This window comes from Miscanthus floridulus, chromosome 8 (genome assembly GCF_019320115.1).
Source record: "Miscanthus floridulus cultivar M001 chromosome 8, ASM1932011v1, whole genome shotgun sequence".
NCBI lineage: Eukaryota > Viridiplantae > Streptophyta > Magnoliopsida > Poales > Poaceae > Miscanthus > Miscanthus floridulus.
In genome coordinates this window covers 103,402,043-103,412,719 of record NC_089587.1, presented here as the reverse complement: position 1 = coordinate 103,412,719, position 10,677 = coordinate 103,402,043, and the positions used below count along the sequence as shown (strand labels likewise).

General features: G+C 49.1%; 1 pseudogene; it reads left to right on the top strand.

The window, feature by feature from the left end:
• Window positions 1-6,057: 6,057 nt before the first annotated feature.
• LOC136475362 (uncharacterized) lies at window positions 6,058-10,398 on the top strand (annotated as a pseudogene).
• Window positions 10,399-10,677: the final 279 nt, after the last annotated feature.

The following is a 10,677-nucleotide window of genomic DNA, read 5'->3' as shown; positions in this document are numbered from 1 at the left end:
AAGGTTGCGGATAATGAAATCATCATTTTCTGCTCCACCGGCTTGGCAAGCAAGACGATAATCCTCAAGCCATAGTCTAGGGTTTGTTTCCCCAAAGTATTTTGGGATGTTGGTCGATGGTCGGTACCACGGTGGAAAGGCGGCATTGAGGATGTGTCGGCCAAAGGCCTGAGGTCCCAGCAAGTCAGGGCTCGGGCTTTGGTTCTCGCTGCTGTCATAGTGTCCACCACAACGAGGGTGGTAGCCACGTCTAGCCCCCTCCCTCGCATCACCGCGGGCACGCCTACGGGCATCGAGGGTGTCGTGCGCATCACGGTTGCGCTTGAGACGCTCATGCACCGAGACCACGGTGTGCGGCCTGCCGCCTCACTACGCCTGGTGGACTGACACATCCATGTTGGGTCGCTCTGAGGGCATGCACTGGCTGGCGTCAAGCTCACATCGTCAGGACAATGAGCTCTCAGTCTGCTACGCCTCCGTACGCTCGAATAGCGTGCGAATCTCACAATGGGCCCAACGATCCTCGGGTGTCGCGGGCCTTGAAAGCCCTTAGGGCAAGGCCATCACAGCAGCGATGTTCTTGCTCGCTCGGGTGAAGTGTGGGAGGGCTTCATCGTCCTCGATGATCCTCTGGTTCACGTCGTGGGCCATGGCACATGCACGCCCATCGTCTCCGTAGCGCTTGATCTCTCGCTCGAGCTCCGTGCATTCCTACTCAAGCTGGAGTTGTGCTTTGTTAGGTTCTTGGTGCTAGGCCTTCAGTTGCTCCACCCATAGATGAGGTGGGGCCCCTACATCCCTCTCAACCTCGTCGTCGAAGTCATTCGTTGGGGTAGCCTCTCCCTCATGGATGCTTTCGACGTGTCCCTTGGGGGTACCTACCATGAAATATTCATGAGAGGGGTGATGGCTCCCCCTGCTAGAGTCAAAGCTAGAGGGTGACTTTGATTCTCCAGCAAGGAGGTCATGGAAAGATTCCACAACATATTCGGTCATCCCCATGAACTCATTGTTCATAGGGGGTGGAGGCGTGCGTTGCACCACAGGGTGGCCAATGATCTTTGTGTCATTGCAGAGACCTAATGGGAGCGCTATCGGGGTGCTCCAGATGAGGTATTCTAGGGAGAGTGGCTCTCCTCTGGCAAGTTGTGTCATGATGTTGGTGAACGAGAAGGTGAGGTGGCGTAGGTCCTTCTGGGATGGTCGGGGTCCTAGGAAGGCGCCAAGCTAGCGCTCTAGCCTCCCATAATCAAAGCCGAGGAATTGGTCACTCCCGGGGGTGTGGGCCTCCGGTGCATGCAACTGTAGCTCCTCAAACGCCTCAGCGATCATGTTGAGGCCGGTGAGATGGAGAGGTTGGATGGCGACGGGAGCCTGCACCAACCCTTTCTCCGTCGTGATGATGAAGTCTAGGTTCCTGAAGCGCACGTGTACGCCTAGGACCTAGCTGACGCCATGACTGGCCATCTGATGCCTGGTGTGGACATCGAGACAAGCAAAAGGCCCCTACCTAGCGCGCCAACTATCGGTGTTTCGAGTTACCACCGACGAGTAAATTTCTAGTATTGCGTGTCTGGCTCGGATGGTGTGCTTAGAGGACACGATGTTTATACTGGTTCGGGCAAAAAGTCCCTACGTCCAGCTCATCACTGCTGCTCGTGTTACTAGCACTCTAAGTTTGTAGTAGGGGTTACAAACATGCGAGAGAGGGAAAGGATCCCAAGTCTCTGATGAAAGGAGTGAGCGGGTGCTGAGAACTCGGTTGTTGCTCAGCCGTGTACTCGTGCCGTGCTCTTGTGCGAATCTAGATCTATCGGGTCGGATTGGATTGGCCTCCTTCATGGAACGTCCTGCTTTCCCTTTTATAGGCCAAAGGAAAGAGGGGATTACAACAGAGGAAAAGAGAAGAATGAGAGAGAAGAAGACTTTCAGGGTCGCTGGGTCCTTCTTCTCCTTTAGGTGGGTGCCGCCGACCCTATAGACGTCAACAGGGACGTCTCCACGTTGTGGCTTTGTTCGTCACTAACGCCATGCGCAGGTATCGTCTGCCGATCATGGCGGTCCATTCCATCCCGGCGGACGTCGTGGTGAACTAACGTGCCTGTCAGTGTTCATACGAAGGTTAGGCAGAACAGCACCGGTACGTCCGACGCTGTTCTTGATGTGAATCCTCACGTACGGCCCGTCATGGCCGTAGGTTACATCAGGGCGTGCCGGTCTCTTCCTTGGTGTCAGAGTTTTGACCCAGGCCCATGTGCTTGGACCTGGAGTGGTTGCAGTGGTATGGGTCCCCGTTGGGCTAGGTGGAGCCCACATCCTTGGGGTCGGGCGAGACAGAGCCCGCCCCAGAGGTCAGACGAGGTGGAGCCCACGGCCTCGGGGTCGGATGAGATGGAGCCCGCCACCAGAGGTTGGGCGAGGCGAAGCGCGCAGCCTCTAGGTAGGGCGAGGCGGAGCTCATGGCCTCGAGGTCGGGCAAGGCTGAGCCCGTCCCCAGAGGTCGGGTGAGACTAAGATCGCGGCATCGAGGTCAGGCGAGGCGGAGCCCACCCCCAGAGATCGGGCAAGGTGGAGCCCGCACATTGGGGGTCGGTTGGATAACATTGAGGCTGACTCCTGGATCGCGGCCGGCTACCGGAGCTTAGCGTCGCTCTTCGCGGTGGTGGCCTAACGTCCATGCCTACCCCTCAGTCGCAATATTGTTCTTCACTTAGTACAACCGTATAGCTCCACCGTTGAGCCGGTGATCTACACTACCGGAAACCAGCACTTTGCCGAGTGCCGGAGGCTTCGCCGAGTGTATTTTATCGTGCACTCGGCAAAGACGGTCTTTGCTGAGTGCCAAATAAAATACACCCGGCAAAAAAAAAACACTCGACAAAATGCGTCTTTGCCGAGTGCCTTTTTCTGGCACTCGGCAAAGATGTATTTTGCCGAGTGCTATTTTTCGGCACACGACAAAATGCGTCTTTGCCGAGTGCCTTTTTTCTGGCACTTGGCAAAGATGTATTTTGCCGAGTGCCTTTGTTTTGGCACTCGGCAAAGAGGCATTTTGCCGTGTGTATTTTTTTTTGCCCTCGACAAATTAGTTTTTCAAAGCAATTTTTGAGGCCCTAAATGAATTCAAATGAAAAACTTTTCAACTACAAAGTTGTATAACTTCTCAAGAGCTACAAAGTTTATTTTGGTTATTTTCTTCATTTGACAAAGCGACAATAACGTTCTTCATAAAATCTACATCTCTCATATCTCTCATTAGTTTCATGAAAGTAGAAGAGAGATATATAAGATTTATGAATAATGTTAATACCACTATGTCGGATGAACAAATGACCAAAATAAACTTTGTAGATCTTGAGAAGTTATGAAATTTTGTAGTTGGCAATATTTTGATTTGAAATCATCTTGTCATGTAAAAATGACGTTTGAATTTGAAAATTTTAAAATTTGAAATTTTCAAAAGACCTCGGATGGAAAAACTTCCTAAATGAAAATTGTAGATCTCTAAAAGTTATGAAACTATGTAGTTGACAACCTTTTGATTTGAAATCATCTTATCATGCAAAACTATGTTTGAATCTCTCAAATTTGAAATTCGAATTTTTCAAACGACTTTGGATGGGAAAACTTTCTAAATAAAAATTGTAGATCTTGAAAAGTTATGAAACTTTGTAGTTGACCACTTTTTGATTTGAATTCGTTTAAGGCCTCAAACAAGCAATTTACTCTCGGTTTAGTATAATATATGAGGATAGATAATGGAATCTAGACATAGGTGACAGTGTAGTGCAGTGGTAGAGCAGCAGACACGCGAGGGAGAGGTCGTGAGTTCGAATCCCGCCGGCCGTGTTAGCCGCGAATTTAGCGCAAAAAATACCCCGACTTCGATGGGGACGGGCGGCCGCTGGTCGGTGGCGGTCTCCCCCGAAAAAAATTTTTGCTGTTAATTTTGGGTTTTTTTGTATTTTTATTTTGCCGAGTGTATATCTTTACCGAGTGCTTTTCCGGCACTCGGCAAAGACTTTGCCAAGTGCCCGACAAAAAAAACACTCGACAAAGTCTGTTTGCCAACTAAAATTCACCGAATGTCATTTGCCAAGTGTTTTTTAGGCTTTGCCGAGTGCCGGGGCACTCGGCAAATATCCTGATTCCCATAGTGCTGTGTCTGTGTTTCACCCGATGTCGGCATTGGCAACTCGCCGCTGTGCCCATCGGGACGTGTAACTATTTTCCAACTTCCCTTAATGAAGTACGTGCATAGCACGCTTTCGAAACAAATTTCTACTGGTAGCAAATATTCGTGTACTGCAATTGGCATTATTCATGCACACATCGCCGTCAACCTTTCTGATGGATGTAGCAGAACTCATGTTCCAACACAAATATCTTTTTCATATCTAGAAGATGATCAGCACCTATCTGAACAGTAGTGAGAGTACAATAATTTCGCTTTGGCAGGAAGCCAAGAAGTGATGCTATGCTAGTAACATTTCTTCCACTATTAGGACTAGCACATTGGGACCTTGGGAGATAACTAATTAATTAACAAGTGTCATTATCGTCGCACATCACATCAATTAGCAAAAATATCTTGGCTCTCGACCGTGCAAGTCATCACTGAAGAAAAATGCCAGGCCAAGAAAGATGGATCAGAGGTTCAAAAATCACAGTTAGGTGCTTCCGATTTCCGTGGCTGCGAAAGCAAATTCATCAATTTGAAAGGGAGTGGTGAGGACAGAAACTGAAACTTCTCGAGTGCTAAGTAGAAGAACACGAGAGATGCTAGGAGAGTAGGACTTCTCCACAAACTTGGCCTAATGGTACCCCATGTAATATTTAATGAGACTGATTAGAGGTGACCTGCAAATATCTTGCAAAAAATTGTAATTTTGAATAGGATTATGGAATATCATTTGATGGAGACACCGGAATGTCAGCGTCGCCAGAGGAGCTGGACCTCAGTCAGCCACCAACCAAGAGGAAAATGAGGAACCTAGGCGCATCACGGGCGCCACGGACCTGACCGGGCCTGAGCCAAGGAGAAGTAGTCAGGTCCGACGCGCCAGCGTGCGGCTCAGTGAGCGTGAGTGGGCGTGAATCATAGGTAGACACAGCTGCGCCTGTGTGATTCATGCCGTGGCCCAAGGCCTGTATACATATGAACGGAGAGCTCAGAGAGAGGGGACAAAAGATATGAGAACGGAAAACTGAATACTAAGCTTCCTCCTACCGTCATCTGGCGTGTTCTCCTTCCTTCCTCTCTTCATTTCAAATCCTTCCCTTCTCTAATGCTAACAAATGGTATCCAGAGCCTTCCGATTCTCCTTCGCATTCCCTTTCTCTACTCTGATTCGCAATTTACCGTGGTTGGTAGATTTCATCGCGCCACAGTTACCTGCTGTAGTGCAATTGATTTCCTGTAAATTCCCGGATCCGCGAATCGAGCCGAGAACATGCGACCTGGATCCATCACCACCGCCACCACCGCCAAAGCCTCCGATTCGATTCCACCATACTCGTTCCACCAAATGTCGGGGCGCCATGAATCCGGATATCCAGCTACTGTTGGCGGAGTTCCAAAAACTCACCACCGCGCAAGCCGTCACCCAGAAGCAAATCACTGAGCAGACGGATCTCCTCGAGCAGCGATTTAGCGAAGCGGATGAAGTCCTGGACAAGTGCTTCCAGGAGTCCGACACGGCGGTCGAGCAGCGGATCATCGACTTTGAGCTTCGCCAGGACGCACGCCTCAGCTCCATTGAGAAGACCGCTTCAGATCTCACCTCATGGCGCCAGGAACACGAAGGCATCGTCGACGACCTCCATCTTCACATCGGCAAGCTCGACAAGTACTGGAACCGATCTGTGATTGAGTCCGCAGCCGCTCACCTCGAGCCGACTATCTTCACCGAGCCACCAGTCAAGTCGGAGCAGCACGCTGCATCTGCATCTGCTGGCTACAAGGCTGCTCGGCCCAACGGGCACGACATCGATCCTCACCACCGGGAGAATGAGTTTGGGGTTGTCACAACCTATACTCATTCCCCGGTCATGGGTATGGACAACTCCTCTGCAAACCCCCCTAAGTTTCATGGCACTGCATATGACTTAGTGTTATCCCGCAATCACCCACCTGAGACCCACCGTAACCCCACCGGCAAGCTTCCAAAAATGTCCTTCCCAACCTTTGATGGCACTGACCTCAAACTCTGGATAACTTGCGCTGAAGATTACTTTGACATGTACTCTGTTGATCCTTTAGTCTGGATTCAGTGCTCACGCATGCAATTCCTTGGCCCTGCCAAACATTGGATCCAATCAGTTACTGACAAACTGAAAATCATAACCTAGTCTGAATTTTGTCAAGCCTTGCATACCCGCTTTGATCGCGATCAACATGAATACCTCCTTCGCAAGATGAACCGCATTCACCAAACTTCTTCTGTGCAAGATTATGTTGATCGTTTCTCTGAACTTGTTGACCAGCTCACAGCTTATGATTCCTCCACAAATGCTCTGCATTACATCACTCGTTTCCTAGATGGCTTACATTCAGACATTCATACTATCATTCTTGTTCAGCGCCCCGATTCCCTAGATACTGTGTATACTTTGGCGTTGTTGCAGGAAGAGGCTATGGAGTCATCACGGAAACATGAGTTCAAGCCATGGCATCAGAAGGCCGGCTATCCCCTTCCTCCTCGACAAGATAGTTTGCAAGTTGGCACAGTGGACAAGCCTTTGTTGAATCAGAAACCACTGGACAAGAAGTTGGCTGATCTCAAGGCTTACCGGCGTGCCCGTGGTTTGTGTGATCATTGTGGAGAGAAGTGGAATCGTGAACACAAGTGTGCACAGCAAGTGGGACTCCATGTCTTGGATGAGCTCTACGCTCTTTTCTCCGAAGAACCAGTAGAGGTTCCGACAACAGAGAGCAATGAAGGACCAGAGCCAGAAGAAACCTGTTACTGCCTATCTTTTGACACTATAGCACAACTGGGGGTAAAGACCTTGCAATTCCAAGGCATGTTTCAGCAGCAGACGGTCCTGATCCTCCTGGACTCAGGTAGCTCCACATCATTTATCAGCCAGAATTTACTATCTCAGCTGTCTGTCGTTCTAGTTAAGTGTCCTTCACTAGCTGTTAAAGTAGCCAATGGAGACTTCATGCAGTGTTCTGCACAATTGCCAGCAGCAGTATGGAGTATTCAACAGTACCAGTTTTCTCATGATTTCAAGGTTTTGCCCATCACACACTATGACATGATCCTTGGCATGGATTGGCTACAACTCTTCAGTCCAATGAAGGTGGATTGGTTGCATCGTTGGTTGGTCATTCCTTATAAAGGTACAACTGTCAGGTTACAAGGCAATCCATTATTAGAGGCTCCTGGGGATGATGAGTTGTTGGTGCAGATATTCAGTATCACTCCACAACCCACTGCTACAGAGGTTAAGTTACCTCCAGCCATCAATGTCTTACTGAATGAATTTCCTTCAGTTGTTTCTCCACCTGACCAACTACCACCTAAGAGAGCATGTGATCATGTGATACCGTTGATTGAAGGGGCTAGGCCTGTCACAGTTCGGCCATACCATTACCTGCCAGCCCTCAAGGATGAAATTGAAGCTCAGGTTGACTCTATGCTGCAACAGGGCATAATCCAATCTAGTACTTCACCATTCAATTCACCTATATTGCTGGTACGCAAAAAAGATGGTTCCTGGAGATTTTGTATGGACTATCGCTACCTCAATGCACTTAGTATCAAGACTGCATTTCCTATTCCAATGTTTGAGCAACTCATGGATGAGCTTGTCGGTGCTCGGTATTTCTCTACTCTGGACCTCTTGTTAGGCTATCACCAGATATGGTTACGTGAAGGTGAAGATCATAAAACAACGTTCTCCACTCATGTGGGTCATTATGAATTCAAGGTTGTCGCCTTTGGCCTTTCTGGTGCGCTAGGCACTTTCTAAGGCGCCATGAACAATACTCTGAAACCTTGCCTCCGCTAGTGTGCTATTGTTTTCTTTGATGATATACTCATTTACAGCAAGTCTTTTGAGGAGCATCTCGACCATCTACGTCTGGTTTTTCCTTGCTAGCCCAAGATTAGTGGCACATCAAGCTATCCAAATGCAAGTTTGCGCAAACTAAGATTTCTTATTTGGGCCATGTCATCAGTGTTAACGGTGTAGCTACAGACCCGGCTAAAATTGAGGCAGTGGTTTCTTGGCCAACGCCGACTACAGTCAAGAAACTTCGTAGCTTTCTCGGATTCGCCGGTTTCTACCACCGTTTCGTCCGATATTATGCAGTCATTTCCAAGCCACTGACAGCGTTGTTGAAGAAGCATTCGCTGTTTGTATGGTCGACTGAACATGAGACAACATTCCAATCTCTGAAGAAATGTTTGAGTTCTGCTCCAGTGCTGGCACTACCTGATTTCAAGCGGCAATTCTGTATTGAGACAGATGCTTCTCACTATGGGGTCGGTGCGATACTCCTTCAGGAGGGGCATCCCCTCGCGTTCCTCAGTCGAGCTCTGGGACCCAAGAATCAAGGGTTGTCAGCCTACGAGAAAGAGTACATGGCTATCATCATTGTTGTTGATCAGTGGCGTTCATATCTGCAGCTGGGTGAGTTTGTCATTTTCACCGATCACAAAAGCCTCATTCATCTGAGTGATCAGCGCTTTCACACTGCATGGCAACAGAAGGTTTTCACTAAGTTGTTGGGCTTGCAATACAGAATAGTTTATAAACCGGGCACTGACAATCGAGTTGCAGATGCACTGTCTCACATAGGCCACCCAGAGGAGCTATCTGCCGTTTCAGCACCAGTACCTTCCTGGCTCGATGCCATCATCCACATTTATGCTTCTGATGCTCGGGCTCAAGAACTGATGACTAAGTTAGCTGTCTCTGCCACCTCTAAACCAAACTTCTCTCTGCACCAAGGGCTCCTTCGATACAAGGGTCGTATTTGGGTAGGTCCAGATGTCATTCTCCAACAAAGGATTATCACAACTTTCCATTCTTCACCAGTGGGTTGTCATTCGGGATTTCCTGCCACCTACAGACGAATCAAGCATCTCTTTGCCTGGACAGGTTTGAAATCATCAGTTCATCAGTTTGTCATTGCCTGTCCTACTTGTCAGCAAGCCAAGCCCGATCATGCTAAGTACCCAGGTCTACTTCAGCCTTTATCAGTTCCTAGTATGGCCTGGCAAAGCATTTCAATGGACTTTGTGGAGGGCCTTCCACTGTCTGGCGGCAAAAATTGTATCATGGTGATTGTGGATCGTTTTTCCAAGTATGCACACTTCATTCCAATGGCTCATCCATTTACTGCTCTTACAGTGGCCAAGACATTTATCACCAATGTGTACCGCCTCCACGGTCTGCCATTGTCGATTGTATCCGACTGAGACAAGATCTTCACCAGTCAGCTATGGCAAGAGCTTTTCCGTTTGGCCGGAGTCACTCTCCAGATGTCTTCAGCTTACCATCCTCAAACCAACGGCCAAACGGAGCGCGTGAATCAATGCTTGGAAACATTCTTGTGCTGCTTTGTTAGTTCTTGTCCAGCTAAGTGGATTGAGTGGATTTTTCTGGCTAAGTATTGGTACAACACCACATGGCATTCTTCACTGAGCCATTCACCATTTTTTGTTCTCTATGGTCATCACCCTTAACACTTTGGGATCTCTGCTGACAGTTCAGTTTCCTCAGTTCATCTTGATGATTGGATGAAGGCAAAGTCCATGATGAACACACTCATTCAGCAGCACCTTGTTCGGGCTCAGAAGCCTCAAACTGCAGCCTTATGTCCAAACATCCTTGGCTCCGCGCGCTAATCAAAAGCTCGCTTTCAAATTCTTTGGCCCGTTTCAGGTCATCGGACGTGTGGGCGACGTCGCGTACAAGCTCAAGCTTCCGGAGAATTCAACTATTCATCCCATATTCCATGTGTCCCAGCTCAAGACGGCGGTGCCTACATCTCACTCCGTCGCTGATCTTCCCCGCACTCTCGACGGGCTGCAAATCCCACTGAAGATCCTCCAGCGGCGCATCCACACCACTGACCACGACGTCGTACCCCAGGTGCTGGTGCAATGGTCCAATCTACCAAGATCACTAGCAACCTGGGAAGACACTGAAGCTCTCCGACAAAGATTTCCTCGTGCTCCTGCTTGGGGACAAGCAGGTCTTCGTCGGGGAGGGGATGTCAGCGTCGCCAGAGGAGCCGGACCTCAGTCAGCCACCAACCAAGAGGAAAATGAGGAACCTGGGCGCGTCACGGGCGCCACGGACCCGGCCGGGCCTGAGCCAAGGAGAAGCAGTCGGGTCCGACGCGCCAGCGTGCGGCTCAGTGAGTGTGAGTGGGCGTGAATCATAGGCAGACACAGCTGCGCCCGTGTGATTCACGCCGTGGCCCAAGGCCTGTATACATATGAATGGAGAGCTCAGAGAGAGGGGACAGAAGATATGAGAACGGAAAACTGAATACTAAGCTTCATCCTACCGTCATCTGGCGTGTTCTCCTTCCTTCCTCTCTTCATTTCAAATCCTTCCCTTCTCTAATGCTAACATGGAATTAATCCAATCCAGAATTATTCTGCAATTAATATAGCATACAGGTTGATGTTCGTGATTTTTGCAGCATGTATA